An 18,008-nucleotide genomic window follows, 5' to 3' on the forward strand; every position below is an offset into this window, starting at 1 on the left:
CTCCAATAATTTCCTGACTCCATTTGACATTCAAAATTCGTCAACTTCTCTCTAGAAATACTAAATCAAAAATTTTTTTCAGCGAGACATTGTGGTCTCAGTCGCTAAATTTTGGCCCTCTAGTAAGTGTTCTGGTGGTCATTTTGTAAATTATTGCTCTGTTAATAAGGTTCAAAGACTTATAGTAGCTTTGATGTCTGCCACGTTAGCGTTGATTGATATTTGGCTCACCTGCTGCTCTCCCTGGCTCCGAGACTCACACTAAGTTGGACCATTGTCTCAATATTTCACTAAGTTTAATGTTACCTGATTATGATACCTGCACAATTCAGCTTAAGTAGCTAACGTTAGCCCAAGGGTGCACTGCTCCATGTTCCCAGTAAGCTAGTGTTAGCTTTGGTCCAAGGTAGTGGGGCGTGTTTCCAGAGTGTGAAAGGAGACACCCTGCACTCAATATTTGAAGGTCCTGACTTCAAACGGAAAAGATCGCACTGACCATAAGCTGTAACTCTGGGCTTCTAACTGATTCCAATGAAACCAACGGGTGACGTCACACCTCGCTACTTCTATCTTTATATACAGTACAGTCTATGGTCCAGCTTGTGCTTTTCTTTTTCCAATTTATGCGTTCTTCAAACTCACCTGCGAGCCATCTCCTCACTGGAGCTCCCGTCAAGAGTGTGACAATAGGTTTTTTGCTCTAGATCAGCTATTTCTGCTTTACACTCAGCAGGGCCTTCCCTCGTTTGAGTGACCCTGCTGATCTCATTCTCCTTTTCTTTCACTTCCTCTTCAAACTGTCTCATCTTCTTTTGCCACCTCTCTTTAACTTAGTAGCCCACTCTGCCTTAACCTCTTTTTCAAACCTTGCTCTCATTCTATGTCCTTGTTGCTGTGATCCTCCCATTCTCCTTCTGACAGCAGAGACTGACCTGAGGCAAAGGATTTGCTTCTCTTATCTCAGCTTCTTGCTTCTCTCAGCTGTGTCCTTGCGCTCTTTGTAGACATCTTTCACACACAGCTCATAGCTCATGACTCTCCATCTTCCAATCATACGGCTTCACAAGGGGAAGTAATTTAATTTGTCATCATTGGAGCCTTCTTCATGTTGTCATGTGTCAAGCTCTTCTTGGTGTCATTTGTATTCTCTAAGGCCTTCTCCATGAACTACTCCATGACTGTGAGCCACCTTCTGTGAATGTTTCTCTTAATTCAGCAGTTTATTCTCCATGCTGGAATCCTCCCTGGTGAAGCTCTGCTCCGCTGTTTCAGGGCTGCATTGTCTCAGACCAGCCTTCGGTTGTCTTATTCAGTGAAAAGAAGTTTTTGCCCATTAAAAGGTTTTGGGTGTATTTTGGAACAGCATCATCAAATTTAAAAGGTTTTCCCACTGTTTTCAAACACATCTCACAGTCTTCATCAGCAGATGAGCAGAACGTTTGCTCCGTTGTCATGAAGATGGTCTAACTTTTTCATGCAAAATACTAATTCTAATACATTTTTTGACATTACTGAGGCTCAGAATGTGCCATCAACATGGTTCTTATATCCCTGGAGTCTTGACAATCTATCCATTCATATATGGGTATTTGTGCTAGATTGAAACCTTCTGGACATAGAGCATGCATAGTACTACTCACATGCAGAATTACAGTATTTCTGAATAGCCTAATTATAATGTACTGTAAGTAAAAATCTCCAGTAAGATTAGGCTGCTCAAAAAATGTATTCAAAAAATGTTGCTGAATTTCCAGCAAGAATATAGTTTGAATATTGGAAAGCCAGCAGTCATTGATGTCAACAAATCCAGTAAAAACTCCAATATTTATTCTTATTTTTGTTTATCAAGTTGAGTTTGGAGACTTTAAATTCATAACTCAAGTCTGACCGGTGCCCAGGTAATATCTTAATCCTGGAAGTTTGCTATTATTATGTGGAATTTGTTGAAACACAAGTCTTTGAGTACATTGATTTGATTTGATTTATTGATTGGGACAGTGCGCAGTTTTAAACATTAAAGATGCACTGCACCAGAGTTAGCTCAAAGCTAATTTGCATCCATAGTCAAAACATACAACAGCACAACAACAAACAGTACAAAGCAAAAAAAAACACACAGAACATACCATACAAAATACAAAGCTACACACAACAGCACATCACATACACCCACAATGTCATTACGCAGGAAATTCATCACATCTTCAGTCATTTTTTATTTTTTTATTCTTTAAAGAATTCAGCTCATACATATAGTATATGCCTCTTAATTACATTTTAGACATAAGGTGTTTAAATAGCTTCAAATAGCAGAATGTTTTTGACAGAATGGTTGCACCTGTGTTTGCTCTTGCCCCCCACTCTTTGTACCAAATAAACCATCTGCTGCAGGCATACTGAGGATCCAGAGGTTATCTGATTTGTGGAGAGGTAGTAAATAAGATGAAAGTATGCGCAAGTGATTGCTTTATGACTCACATTGTGTGCAACTTTATAAAATTCCGGATCTCTTTTTTTAATCTCGACATGTGCCATTGGAAGAATCTGATGCGCTTATCTGTCAAGGACAAAGTCAAATACTGTGTATTCCCTCATTAAAAGCCAGTAGGTCACATTTCTTACTTTCACACATCTCTCTTTTACGTCAGATCTGAAAATCAACCAGGTTTAACTCATCCACTGTAGTGGATTGTTAATTGTCTCTAACAAGCTGCTAATGGCACTCAGTAATTTTTCATTTTAAACCTGTAGGGGTGTAATGATTATCACATTTTGCAGCTGGATTGCACTTTGAAATTTGAGGGCACAGTTTAATTACATTTTTGTACTAAAAGCTACACTATTGTCATATCATCAGCAGTAAAAATACATTAACTGGATGCTGAACAGGCAGCTCTGTTGGAAATTCAAGTCCAAAGGATTGTCAGAAGGATCATTTGACTTTGGGAGATAAAAAGCAATTGCCGAATCAGAACTAAAAAAACAAAACATTTAATATGACTTGACATTGGGTTGGACAATAGCTAAAGGTCTTAAAAGGAAACTGCAAATGTGGAAAAATGAATTGAAAGATATATAATTACAATTGCATCAGTAACAAAGTAAACAAAGTAAAGTGTTAATGTCTTTTTAAACACAATTTTGATTTAAGAATTGCATTAGTAATTGATCATTTAAGGACACAATGATAAAAAATAATTATTCTTCAGCACATTGAATGACACATTGGCACACTAATTGCATAATTTTCATGCAAATGTCTATTATAATAAATTGATACACATCTTTTAATTTATCAATACTAGGGCTGGGACTAATTGTTGATTAAGTGAGGGATAATCAATGAGTAGAGGTGTGTTAAATGGTTTTAAGGCAAAACATAGAGGCGAAGAACTTCCATGAAGGTTTGCCTCCATGAAGTGCCTTAAAACTGTTTAACTCACACCTACAAGTGGATTATCCTGCTCATACCATGGTCCAACATTTGCCAACAATATGAAAAAAAAAACATTTGCAAATTTTTGTTGAAAGTTTTGCACTCAGAATCAAAAGGTTATGAAGCAAGAGTTTACTGTTGTCATGACAACTTGCCACACTGTACTCGCCGCCAGCCTGAACAGAGGCATAAAATTCGTGTAATGTGTCATAAATCATAACCACAGAGTATGTCTCCAAATCAGTGTTCCTTTGTTTTTGGTAGAGAAAGTCTCTCAGTATATTACCTGCCCATTTTGTTGCCTTTTTTGTATTAATCTCATCCTTCTCTTCCTCTATCATTTTAAGCTCTTCAGGTGTCACTTCCTTGTGCTGTTTTTCACTCGGTTTCTTTCTTTCTCCCCCATTTCTGTTTCCTCTGCTGCGTCCCATTCTACAAAACTTCATAAGGAGTAAGCTTTGACAGCTGTGCTCTTTAATGTTGCTATGGTTACAAGTTGGGTAACGGCTGAATTTCAAACAGTCATTAAACTTGAGTCAAACTATGCATGCATTAAATGGTTTTAACACACATCTGTCAGCCAATCAGACAAGAGTATTCACCCAGACCATGGTATAATCAATAATTGTCAATAACTCAGCAGTATTCATAATTAAAATCAGTGGCAGCTGCTAAAAAATATTCTAGGTGGGGCTGTGCCATATTCAGTCAGTTTCAGTAACCATCCCAATATAATTTAACACAAACTGCAGGATACCAGTGCTCTGTGAAATAGTCAGTGATTATTAAAGCCAGTATTAAAGAGTTGAGGCACTCCTCATGATCATGACCTTCCAGAAGTGCTATCGCTTTGACAAACATGCCAAACTCCATTTATAATTCTTGATATTAAATAGTTTCCCCACTGAACATTGAAGATGAATGCTGGTTCTTAATGACTTTGGAGCCTTTTTAACTTAATCTACAGTTCAGCATTACTCTTTGACTTGCTGGGCCCGATTCCAGCAGTTGGAGTTGCTGACAGCCGCCACAACACAGCTAGCGGAGCTAACGACTAACCTCCACTCTAGAAAAGCCTCCCCTAAACCTATATTGTATGATATTGTATTTTGTGAAGCACCTTGTAACTCTGGTTTTGAAAGGCACTATAGAAGAAGAGTTTGTCATTATTATATTATTATAATTATATGAATGTGTTAATATCTCAGTCAACTGTGGTTTGAAGGAACGTACAAGTGCCACCAGATGGCAGTAGCTACATTTGAAGTACCAAACGGGACCTGTGCAAGTGACTGAATTTTCTACAGCATTGTACAGAGCAAATGGAAGCAGATTAGAAAACAAGGAGGCTTTGTACTAAAATATGAGCAAACATATCAAACAGAGGGAGTTAGAAATAAAGGCCTCTCTCTTATACAAGCCTGCTTCCAATAAAGGCCTGGTACACTCTGCAGTTGAGATAAAGAAAGGCCCCGGCCACTATTTGAGGAACAGTTTTACAGTATTTATTTTTACACATAATGTTGTTGGAACTGAATAGTTTCATCATTTGAGTGATTTTTCAATTCATTTTTCATTTTTCAAGCACAAACATTTGTTTCTGTTTCCCAAATGTGAAGAGTTGCTCCTTTTATTTGTCTAATGATAGTCAATGAAATATCTTTGGGTAGTGAACTGTTGGTTAGAGAAAACAAGCACTTTGAAGATGTCACTGTAGGCTCTAAGAAATTGCAAGGGGCTTTTTTCACATTTTTAATCATTTTATAGACAAAACAATCAAGAAAATAAGATAATAGATAATGAAAATTATCATTAGTTGCAGACTTAATGTGCTCAGATAGAAGGCACAGTATGCATCGTTAGATTATAGACTGAGTCTGGTTAGTGTTTGTTTGGTGCACATTCCAGAAACATATACAGTAATATTAGCAAACACACTATTAAGACAAAATATAAGGAATTTCTAGAGTGACATATTTAGCTGGATGATGTCTTATGCTAAAGTCAACTATGTACAAAGAAAAATAGCGTCAGGGGAACTTTTGTTTGTGTGTGTGTGTGTGTGTGTGTGTGTGTGTGTGTGTCTGACATCTTATTTGTACAGGAATTTTGCCCTTCAGTCCTTCTGAGTGGCAAACCTCTCAATAACCCTATTATTGAAGTCAGGAATGTTTCTGATAGTTTTTCTGCATGGAGACCATAGCCAGAGCATTCAGGCGATCCTGTGTCATGGTGTTCCTGGGGAAGATCTTGATCTTCTTTAAAGTAGAAAGGCACCTCTCTGATTCTTCTGTTGTCATGGGTGTGGTGATGAGAATCTGGAGGAGACTGACACTCTCAGTGAATGTGCCCTGAAGGTTCTCCATGAAAAACTGGAACAGAGTCAGTGCACCACTGCAAGCCTTGAACTCCTCTTACACCTATCACATGGCAGAATAAAAAAAAAACAACTCATTATTACACAGGAATTGAAGGAGGCAGACAGTGAAACATAGCAGAGGACAATTTCACACATCTTTACACATTAATAAATAATAAAATAAGTAAAAACACCTAATTGAGTGTCTTGTAAACAGAACAGCTTACCTCTGTAGCCAGCCACTGTTGTTCTCCTTGTCCCAGTGTCCTCTGTCTCTTTGTGGGCTGCTGCTGCACAGATCCACTGTATTCCCCATGCAGAGAAGGAATGATCCCTTCTCCAAAACACAAGTTACCATCCACAATTACTGTTTCAGAAACTAACCTACTGGAGAGATAAAATCAGTCTGTCATTGTGTACTGTGTTATTGTGCTCTCATTTGTTCAGCCATGCATATTTATGTTTTTACAGACTGTTTAAGATTGAAACATTTTTCTCATAATAAGCATTTCTTCAGCCAATGATAAATAATTATTTACCTGACCATGCATGCTGTTAGTGAACCTCTGGATGATTCCTGTGATGTAGACAGAGTTGATATTCCTTTTCTGCAGTTGGTTAAACAGCATGTCCACGTTTGGCATGATCTTTTGAAATACAGAAAAGCAAATTTTATCTATATTATTAAGGCTAATTAAAAACTCTGAAAATAGAATTGAAACATTTCTAAAGCCATCTAGTGTCAAATATTTGAGGGGGCATGCCCTCAAGTTGATGGCACGACGCCTCTGACTACTGCTTAGGTGAAATGTGAAAAAAGTTGTATAAACTGTGCGGGACAGTAGGCAGTGGTGGAAGTATTCTAGTATGTTTATTCAAGTACTGAGCTTAAGTACAATTTTGAGGTTCTTGTACTTTACTGAGTATTTCAATTTGATACAACTTTATACCTCCACTCCACTACATTTCAGAGTACTTTCTACTCCACTACATTTATTTGACAGTTTAAGTTACTTTTCAGATGAAGATTTGACACAATGGATAATATAACAAGCTTTTAAAATACAACACGCATTTACATGCATTGTGGGTGATCCGATCACAAGTGGACAGCTCTAAGTACGTCTGTTCACACCCACCTGCCATTAACATGCGTCTCCACATACGTCTTGAGTGACCACTTGTAATCAGATCTCAATTCCCCGCTCTATATGCAAATAAACACATACATCATTTCCATTTGCAAAGACCAAATTTGTTCATCATTAACCGGCGCGAGTGTACCCTCCGTCCAAAGCTGTGCTCAACTTGTTTGATAACAGGATAAAGAAATATACAATGCATTGTATGCCCCCTCACGAAAATCAAATTTGAAATATTCTTTTAGACAGACAAGCGAAAAACAAGTTATTTTTTGGTTCTGTTTTTTAATTTCTATTCCAATTGTTGATTTAAAGAGGAAGAAACGGGAGGTGGATTACGTTTTTTTAATTCACATAAAAAACGGAAAAACAAAATAATGCATTTTTTTATCCTGTCATCAAACAAGTTGAACACAGGAGGCAGCAATTCAATTCCTGTGCCTAGTCTGCAGGAGAATAGAGGACATCAGTTGAGTAGGTGGTCCTTCAGTGTGGCCCAGGACACATTGTGTTTACACTACTGAATGAAATGTGGCCACATGTGGCCCAGACCACCTACAAATGTGGTCTTAATGATCGGATCTCAATGCGTCCTGGGTGCGTTCACACCTGTACTTAGAGCTGTCCATTTGTGATTGGATCACCCGGAACGCATGTTAATGCCAGGTGTAAACAGGGCCATTGTTAATGATGAAACCAGTGGTTTCCAACCTTTTTGGCTTTTGACGTCTTACAAAAAGCAGTGTGTAGTCAGAGTCACATTTCACATGTCTATGAGTTGTTAACAGCTCCACCAAACAGTAGGGAATAGGGAAAATAAATTTTTCCCTCTAAACTTCTCACATGCTTTCATTTCAGTAAATGTTGAAATGATCCAATATTTCAGCAAAAATCAAAAATTAGAGAAAAAGTCCAAAAACTGAAAACAGATTTGTGTATCAGAACTTTGTTTTTTCTTCTTTCTTCCCCCATTATTCATCTCACGACCCCTCAGATTTATCTGCTGACCCTTTGGAGGGGCCCGACCTCTAGGTTGGGAACCACTGGGCTAAACTAACTAACTGTATATAAAGTACAGTGGAAACCGCTTAAAGTGATCATGTCTGTCTGGGTCAAATTGATCACAATAAGCAAATGATTATTTTAACTGTTTTTTTTTTTTTTCTTTTTCTGTATTTCTCATGCAGATTACCATCTAATTGACATTTGTATATTAATTACATACCTATAAAGTAATGAAATGGGCAGCTTCGCTATTTACTGAATTTTAATGACTGTTTCAAAATACAGAACAGCTGTTTCAAACGCTTGTTGTTTTGCTGCTGCATCTCGCTGCAGTTTCGCTGCTGATGGCTTCCTGAATCATTTGAATAAAAAAGACAAGAGAAAGAGAGAATGTGCCCGAGCGAGCTGAGACAGAGACAGAGACAGAGAGAGAGAAGCAGTGGTCGAGAGAGCTGGAGAGTGGATGAGGAGAGCGAGCAGTGGTAGCGAGAAAGCCGGTGACTGAGAGAAATAAAATGTTATTTTCCGATTGTTTCACAGTGGTGACAAATAAATACACCCACACCCTGCAACATAATGGTGCCACAGCCGCTAAGTACATATCATACATGTATAATGGGAGTAAGATAAAATAGATAAATAGAATTACCATAATTTTAATTTTTTCCCATGTTTTTGTATATCAAAAGACCTAAAATGAACACTGTAAGCAGACTACTTGATTTCTATAAGCGAATTATTTAAACAGCATTTGTACAGGAATGATTCTGTCCCGAGCTGTTTGATCTATATAAGTGGTTTCCAATGTAGTTGAAACTAGCTCCATTTCCAGCAGCTACAGCAGTAACATGCTGCTCTAACACTGATGCTTCACTATTAATAATCTAATGATGTCATATATAATAATATATCAGTCAGAGGGACCAAACCACTACTTTTACTGCAATACTTTAACTACATCAAGCTGACAGTACTTATGTACTTTCACCTTTAAGCAGGATTTTTGATGCAGGACTTTTACTTGTAAAAACTAAATAGTAAATGGACTACATTGAAATAGAGCTTTTCTAGCCTACTCACCATTCAAAGTGCTTTACAACACACACAACATTCACCCATTCACACACTGATGGCAGAGGCTGCCATGCAAGGTGCCAACCTGCTCATCAGGCGCAATATAATGCTTTACAATGTTTCTAATACTCACTCACCCTTTCACACACACTCATTGGAAGCAATTTGGGGTTCAGTATCTTGACCAAGGACACTTGGACATGCAGACGGGGATCGAACCACTCTACCTCCTGAGCCTCAGCCGCCCCAAACTAAATGTATTGATATTTTAGCCTTTGATGGTGGTAGTGGAGATATAGACAGGAAAATGTGGGGAGAGACGGGGGGGTATGACTGGATGGGAATTGAACTTTCAGATATTGTGGTTATGTGGTATACGCCCTAATCTGCATTTGACCCTGCTTTAAAATTTGAAAAAGTTTTTCAAAGTCATTGGCAGTAGCTTTTTTACGAGGTTAATAGCAAAAATAAAACCTTTTCATTCTTTTGGAAATCTGGAGACAGTTTTACATGCTTTTCTCATCTCACATCTCAACTACTGCAACTCCCTTCATGTGGGAGGCAGTCAGTCCGCGTCTGCAAGTGGTTCAAAATGGCAAAAAAAAAAAAAAAAACACATCATCCCTGTACTGGCCTCCTCCTCCGGTTACCAGTGAAAAACACAACTGATTTTAAGATTCTTTTATTTCTTTTGAAAGCTCTGAATGGTTTGGCACCAGCCTACATCTCTGGTCTCCTCAGTCCATCTTCTATATCCAGACCCTCAGATCCTCTGATCAGTTACTTCTCTCTGTTCCATGTTTCTGGTCAAAATCAAAAGGTAACCAAGCTTTTTCCATTGCTGCTCCCAGACCCAGATCCTCCCACCTATCACCACTTTTATATCCCAGCTAAAGATGCACCTTTATTAAATCGCTTTTGAGTCCCCTTAGTTTTTAATAGCATGATAAAATTCAAAATCTACAGTTATTTATCTATTTATTTTGTTTTGTTTTAATTATTTAACTGTATTTTACATTTTTCTATAAAGCACTTTGGTCAACTCCTGTTGTTTAAAAACAGGTAATTATTTCTTCTACTTCAACAAGCAACCTGGCACCACAGGTAGACTGTTTGAAAGTCATGTGACCCTACTTGGACAAGTCTGACAGCTAAGTTAGCATCAGATGACAGACTGAATAGCTGTCACACAGATATACACATAATATGTTCAGCAGACCAGTGTAACACATCTTTTGTTGAGTGGAAAGAGCAAACACACACACTGTTCATTTTAAATATACACATACTGTAACTGCGTGTAAATCAGTTCACTTTATCCAACAGTTTGATTTTAACTGACTCAACATTTAAAAAAAAAAAAAGTACTAAACAGTAAGTGTCAACATTTTCAACACATTTCTTCTAAGAGTGTACTCTGAGTCAAGTGACAGCTTGACAACTAATTGCTTGGAACTGCAGAGAACTTGGAGACCTAAAAATAAGTCCACAAAATAGAAATGTTTCAAAACCCTAATAAAAACATCATTGTTCCTGGCACGATCATTTTATCATTTTATATTATAACAGACTCAAGTTAATTGAAAGAGTAATAGAAAAACAGCCTTTTTATATACTTGTAGTGCAGTGCAATGTTTCCAGTTTTATTATTTCATATCCAAACCAAACCCAGAGGGTATTTGGTCAGAAGCATCAATATAGTGCAGCTAACACTGTATCTGTCTATGTAAAGATAAATATGAGCTGAGCTGGCCCTCTCTCAACAGCACAGTGTAGTACTTAATATCAGCAGGATTTATGTATTAACTGGGCTTTATGGCTCATACAGTACGATCCCACAGATACAGTGGCCTATTCTCAGGCTCTTTTGTCATGACACACACACACACACACAAACCTCCACACATATTCAGTAAACTGTGGACCAAAATCATGCTAACTCCAAACTTTCAAGCAGAGGCAGGATTAGGCGATCTGCTTCTGAACTGCCAGTACATCTGCTGAGAAGAAACGATAAAAGATTTATAAAGAATATTTGCCTGCTCTGGCTCTAAACCTGAGTGGCAGTTGCGGGTCGAAAGGATTTACGGGCTTCAAGAAGACAGAGGGGCTGAGGTGTGCGGTTATGGAATATAGATGCAGAGATTGATCTGTCTACATTAGATATTAGAAACATCTGGATGTCTCTGTGGATCAGCCACTTATACTTCAACTGATGACTTCTGTGGTGTGTGTGTGTGGCTCTCGGAGAAAAGTACATTCACCCGCAATCTCAGGGATGTCAGATTTCACTGGACTAGTTTTACCTGCGGTTATGTTACAGAATGTTTCAGAAAAGGTAAAAGAGGGTTGAATTTTACAAGGCATGCTCAGTATTCAAAAATAGTTTAGATGAGAATTAAATTATGACATCACCAAACCTCCCTGAACTAAGCAACATACAGGCTTGTTAGAGTTAAAAGTCCTAGTCTGCTGCAGTTGGATGGATTTTGCTGTCTTACCCTGAGTCAGATAAGAGGATCAATATCAGTTTTATTTCTGTTGTCCAGTACAGAAATCTTATAGATCCAGGACATCTATAGCCTGGTTTAGACTGGAAGCATGGAGGAAGTGTTTATCAAAAGTGAAAACATACAACTTACAAACTTGGCTCATTAAAGACCCCTCCAGACATGTTTTAAGACAAAAATATCATCTGCTCTGTGAGGCTGCAGTGCTGAGGTCCAAAGATTAGTCTGATCTTTAGTTACAGTGTTGACTGAGGAATGTAAAAATGGTAGAGGTTGGTATGATTGTAGTCATCATGCTAACATGCTAACAATGGCAATGTTAACATGCTGATTTTAGTCATAAACCAAAGTATTGGACAAATTGGATTTTTGACCTGATGATAGTCCTGAAAGAAAAGATAACAAATTATTACCAGACATCTTGTGTAGAGCATGAATTTCTGTAGCCTACCAATTTTTTGTGGTAATACATCCAATACCATTTCACATCCCAAAAATGACAACTTGCAGAAAGTCAGGGGATCGCCAAAGTCTGTAAGATACATCATGTGGGAACTTTGAACGTCTGTATTAAATTTTGTACGAAAGTCGATATTACTGTATTTTTTATCTGCTGGTAAAAAAGTCTAACTAAAGTTTTAGACTTCATCCCCTGGAGATCACGAATGTCTGTACAAAATGTAACAATCCATCACACAGTTGTTATATGTGATATTTCAGTCTTCACTTACATGTAGAATTGTAGAATTTGATTCATTTAACTTTCACCCCGTCAAGATCTTGCCATGATCTTGCTCAGGAGAACAGATGCAGCTTGTACATTAAAGGACTGGTATGTAGAATTTAGTGCCATCTAGCTGTGAGGTTGCAGATTACAAACAGCTGAATACCCCTCACCGCCTTCTAAACTAAAAAAGAAACAATGTGAGCCCTTTCATCATACAATAAGTCGGATCACTGAATTCAGTGACTGGAAAATGTAATTTATAGAAAATTAATAGAAAAAGTTCATTCATACTTAAAAATTATAATAATTGTGCCCCTTTGGTGGATCAAAGTTACCAACTGCAGCTCTAATGCATTTGTAAGGCTCCACAGGCTGTTCTTTAGGAAGAATGAGACGATTAAATGACCTCATGAGTATAAAGGAAGACTGTGTGTGTGTGTGTGTGTGTGTGTGTGTGTGTGTGTGTAAATATGACAGTGTAACACCTAAACCCCAGAAGTAGGACACTGATGAAGCTTTTCATCATTTCTGTCTGAAGGAATGAGGTCAGCATTCATTTTACATCTCTGTCCTCCATGTTTGCTCTTTCTCTCTGTTCTGTGGGAATCAGAGTACAGCAGTGACATAAACGCTAAATGTTTGCATAAATGTCCTGTGAAACTGAGAGAAGATTTTCTGTAATGGAATTTTATTTTTAATTAAGGCAAGGGACTACAGAGATTATAGTTAGGGAAAGAAATAAGGGAGATAGAAAGTCACAAATGTCTGCACAGCATTTTTGGTGTTCCACAAGTTTGAAAACTTTGATGATTTTGGGTTTGTTAGCTTTTAGAATATGTTAGCTTCATCACCAGAACCCGCAGTAGATTTGAGCACACTCAGCTACCAAACATTCTAACTTGTAGCACACCAACATAAAACATAGCTTTTTGCAGTGTTTTGCCAATAGTTAGGTGAAGAGATAGATACCGATCTCACATCCGTCCATAAAATATGACGCTACAGCCAGCAGATGGTGAGCTAGCTTTGTGTAAAGAGTGGAAACAGGGAAAACAGCTGGCTCTGTCCAAAAAAATCCTGCTTACCAGCACCTCTAAAACTGACTAATTAACACTATGTCTTTTTTAGTCTTTGTTTAATCTGTATAAAAACCTAAGTTTAAAGATGACTAGTTTTCGTTTTACGGGGATTTATGTGCTGGATTATTGTTGATTGTAGGCTAGGATGACCATATTTTCAAACCCCCAAACTGGGACCCTTAAGTGTACAACACGTTCATGCAAGCGGATATGTATGCACTTATACACGCACCAGAGGCATTTTCATCAGGATGGGGGACAGTTATTTTAGCGTTTAGCACACCTACCAAGCCTACCTTTCAACACCATGGACAGAACCTCAGCAGATGAAAAATTATGTTTTGTCTCTCAAAATCCACCAAGGTATTTGTCAGTTTGCACAAGCGCAGGCTGCTGGCTAAAGGGCAGACAGTGACACATTCTCTGTCAGGATTTTTTTTTTTTTTTTTTAACAAAATAAGTGTAGCGTGGTGTAAAAGGAAGGGATTAAAACAAGTTAGCTCCTAATAAAGTCAGATGGGAAAATTTAGTAAGACCATTAAACTAAAAGTAATTTAGTTTTAATAAAAGAAAAACAGTTAACTGAGATTAAGACAATTTAATCATAACTAAGGTAGGACGTAAATAGTTCAAGGGTTCATTAAGTAGTTACAATAACCAATTCTAAACAACATTGAAGGCAAACAGTGGGGTAAACTAAAAAAAAAAAAAAAAAACATAACAGATTGTGCCTTCTAGTTTGGTTTTTTTGTTGGATTGGTTACTGAAGGTATCAGTCAGTGCCATCTGTGTTAATTGGGCATAGGTAAGGAAGAAAACCACAGAGGGTTGAATTAGAAAAAAATGGCAGAGACACCAGGAAAGAGCGAGAAACACATGGAGTGGGAGAAATGCAGAGAAATGCTTGGGTAGATAGCCTGGTGTATGTTTAAGCAAATGGAAAAAAAGTGTAGCTGTAGACAATAACGCAAATTTCTTGCTTAATCACAGTTGATTGGGGAGACTGTTTTGTGCGAGTGTGTCTGTGCAAAGCTAAAGTCTGTGAGCTCTGAGATGATCTTATTTAACAAGAAATAAAATAAGCATATTTCTCAGAGTGGTGAACTATTCCTTTGAAGTTAGTTTCTTTGTTTTGATTTGGTGCTCAGTAATTCCCCCATATCCCAGAATTTCCTCACACTTGATTTAAACTTGATGCAGTTCACAGTTGATCTGGGAAAACATTTTGCCACTGTTGGGCCTATAAAAAAATTAGGTAGTACATCTTTAAACAAAACTATTGCTAAGAAATTGGAATTTCATTCAGATGGCTGTGTGAAGTTCAAACATGACTTTGAAATTAGTTGGGGTTATTCATGAATGTTAAAGTAATGGAAGTGATTTGAATGCACTTTGCTTTGAAAGATTAGTCTGTATTTAAAAGAATACAGAATGTGTTTTAATACAATTTGCCTATATTGAAAGGCAAGGCTGTTTTATTTATAAAGCATCTTTCGTACACAGAGGCAGATTCAACATGCTGTACAGAGAAGTTAAAGCAACACAATACAAAGTTAAAACAACTGGAAAAGAACAAAATAAAAGAGTTAAAATCTATATGGAAATAAAAAATAATTATGAAAAAATAAAGGAGTAAAAGAATAAAAATAAATAAAAAATTATAATAATAATACAATAATAAGAAGACCTTGAGTTACAACATTTAGTTAAAAGCACTTGAGAACAATAAGGTTTTCAGTCTGGATTTAAAAGCTGTGAGGGTTGGGGCATTCCTGAGACCATCAAGCAGTTGGTTCCATCACTGTGCTGCATAATGACTAAAAGCTGCTTTTCCTTGTTTAGATTTTGCCATGGGCACCACTAGCAGTCCACTGTTTTTAAGGTGTTAAAACGTCGATTTTGTTATTGCTTTTACATGACTGTTAAAACTTAGGTCAGAGTCAGTTAAAACACCAAGGTTCTTAACCTGCTCTTTAGTTTTTAGTGCCTTGTCCTTTAAGTAAGCAGCAACTCTGAACCTCTCATCTTTGCTGCCAGTTTTGAGACATCATGTTACAGTATTTATTTCCACAATGCATTTGCATAATGACTCTATAGGACTGTAGTCATTGGATGAAAGAGCTAAGTAAATTTGAGTCTCATCTGCATAACTATGATAGGCAAGGTTGTTGTTCTGAAGAATGTGGCCGAGTGGGAGCATGTGTAGGTTAAACAGAAGTGGGCTGAAAATTTACCCTTGAGGTACACTGCAGGTCAAGGGCATGTGTTTTGAAATATGGTTCCCAATAGCAACAATAACAACAACAATAATCCCTGCCCTCCAAGTATGATTTCAGCCATTTCAAGATTGTTCCAGAAAAACCAACCCAGTTTTCCAGTCTGTGTAAAAGTATACTGTGCTCGACGGTGTCAGAGGCTGCACTAGGGTCTCGAAGCACTAAAATAGATGTCTTGCTTTAGTCACTACTAAAATGAATATCATTAAAAACGTTTATAAGGGCTGTCGCTGTGCTGTGATTGGCATGAATACTGAAGCCAGGTGTGGAGGGCAAGAGTCCTGCTGAAGCAACTGATGCCTTGTTTAAAAGGAAGAAGGGGTCTGGAAATAAAAATTCTTCTGCCACAGTCTTTAGGAGAGTCAAGAAGCTTGATAAAATCTTGTTTTAAGATGTCAGACCTCTGCTCAGAGACGTCGTTGCAACCAACATGGATGTTAATGTTGCATGCACTGGGATATTTGCCAAGGAGGCTGGTGCATTTTTCCATAATATCAGCCACCTTAGCACCTGGAAAACAAACACACACATTAATGGCTTGCAGCGCGATTCACCAATTCAGGCATTCAGAGCTTTCATTCAACAGGTTTTCATGGTTATCGTCGGCTTGGTGGACATATACAAGTCATTAACAAAGCACAACGCATTACACCTCATGTTTGAAAGATCTGAGGTTGAATGCAGTTGTTAAAATAAACTTTTCCTATACTGACCTGCAGCAGCTCTTCCCCCTGCAATAGCACCATTCATCTGACTGTGTAGCCTCTGCTACCTGTATGTAACACAGAGTCCATTCTGACTGGCTACTAGTTGCACCACAAGTTTACACTGAGAGAATTACAAGCTTCTGCCCTCTTACAATTTTTACATTTAACTCATTAGTGATCGGGGTTACACACAGCTCTCCTGTACTGCTGGCCTTTGTGCTGGCAAATACGTGCAGCTAAGTACTACATTTTTCAGCAGTCCACACGGTCAACTGTCTTCATGTGCGTTTAAGAGCCTTCAAGGTTTTCATTACGTCTTTGTTGAACTACCGTATCTGAAATGTCTTGTGGTAATATTTATACAACAGCTGTTGAACTGTAAGTTCACTGTATGCTGCAATATTGATTTTTCCATTTCACATATGACCTCAAAATGTTTGTAGAAGCATTTGTCTATTAAATAAAAAAATGCTGTAGTTTACAGGTTTTCTGTGTAACATTTTACAGCATTAGGCTGCAAATTTTGCATGAGTGACTTCTTCATTGTGAGTGACAAGGGGCGAAGCATTCTCAAAGGGCCCTTCTAATAAAGTTATTATATATATATATCCTATCCATAATCACAAATTGTTGCTGATCCAAGCAAGCCTATGTCTAAGAAAACATACAGTGAAGCCACTTTGAGACAAGCTTGTTCTGAAGAACAAGAAAGAAAACAGGTTGCCAGTTGCATTCAAATGTTTCAGTACTGAGGACAGAACCTGGTGCTCTACATACACGGATTGACGAACAGTTCAGCACAACCGCCAATAGACAGCAACAAGCCAGGTGCAGTGACAGAGACAGGTGCCAAGATTCAGTAAGCATGGAGTTAAACAACAGATTAATCTAATATTCTGATTTATTTCTTCATAACCAAAATTAAAGTTAATAAAGACTAATTATGGATGTTTTACTCACCAGTTGTTGTCCCTGCTCAGACTGCTGTAGTTTAGTGTAACGTTAGTCCATTTGTGTATTCCACCGTCCTCCATAGAACAAAATACTCTGAACAGTTTAACAAACTTTGTACATATCACAGTCCCTTTTTAAAACTTCATCCTCCTCTCCTTCATGGTGGCAAACCTGCCAACCACTTTATCCTTATCAATGTTTATGTCCCGCTCAACACACAGCAAAGTGAGGTTGGACAGTCTGGCTTCATCCATGCATGAGCACAAATAGCTCTTCATGAGCCTCAGACAGCTGAAACTTTGTCTGGCAAGTTTCATTCACCACAAACATAAAAAGACGTGAATATTTCATATTTTGGATAAAGTTTTCAGAGAAGTTTTCTAAAACGAGCAGAAATACAGACAGCACCACTCTGCCATTGCAACCCACATTGTGGTCGGAGGGGGGATTACACCCATAGTGATAAGACCTACCATAGAGAACTACCATAGAGGATAAATAGAGGAAGCTGAGAAGGTTAAGTTCTCCTATTTTTGATGTGCCCACGTAGTTGTTCACTACGTCCCTAGCGGGGCCCCTACTGAGCATGGGCCCTGGAGCGGCCGCCCCTTTTGTTCACGCCTTTGCTCTGCTTATGCACTGACCCATGATAAAGTAGACCCAGCCAAACAAGTTCTGCCCGCTGTTGAATTTCAGGTTGGCTTAATAATCGCACTCACTTGTGGATGTGAATCTACTT

General features: G+C 38.0%; 1 long non-coding RNA gene across 1 annotated transcript in view; it reads right to left on the minus strand.

Moving 5' to 3' along the window:
* Positions 1-3,192: 3,192 nt before the first annotated feature.
* Positions 3,193-18,008, minus strand: part of LOC137193598 (uncharacterized) — a 64,475-nt gene continuing 49,659 nt past the window's right edge. Inside the window, exons 2-4 of the long non-coding RNA XR_010930857.1 lie at positions 6,335-6,442; positions 6,023-6,182; positions 3,193-5,856 (exon numbers count right to left, since the gene is read on the minus strand). This is a non-coding gene — a long non-coding RNA (uncharacterized lncRNA). The remainder of the gene's footprint in view (positions 5,857-6,022; positions 6,183-6,334; positions 6,443-18,008) is intronic.

The sequence above is a fragment of the Thunnus thynnus genome, chromosome 12, assembly GCF_963924715.1.
Source record: "Thunnus thynnus chromosome 12, fThuThy2.1, whole genome shotgun sequence".
Taxonomy (NCBI): Eukaryota; Metazoa; Chordata; class Actinopteri; order Scombriformes; family Scombridae; genus Thunnus; species Thunnus thynnus.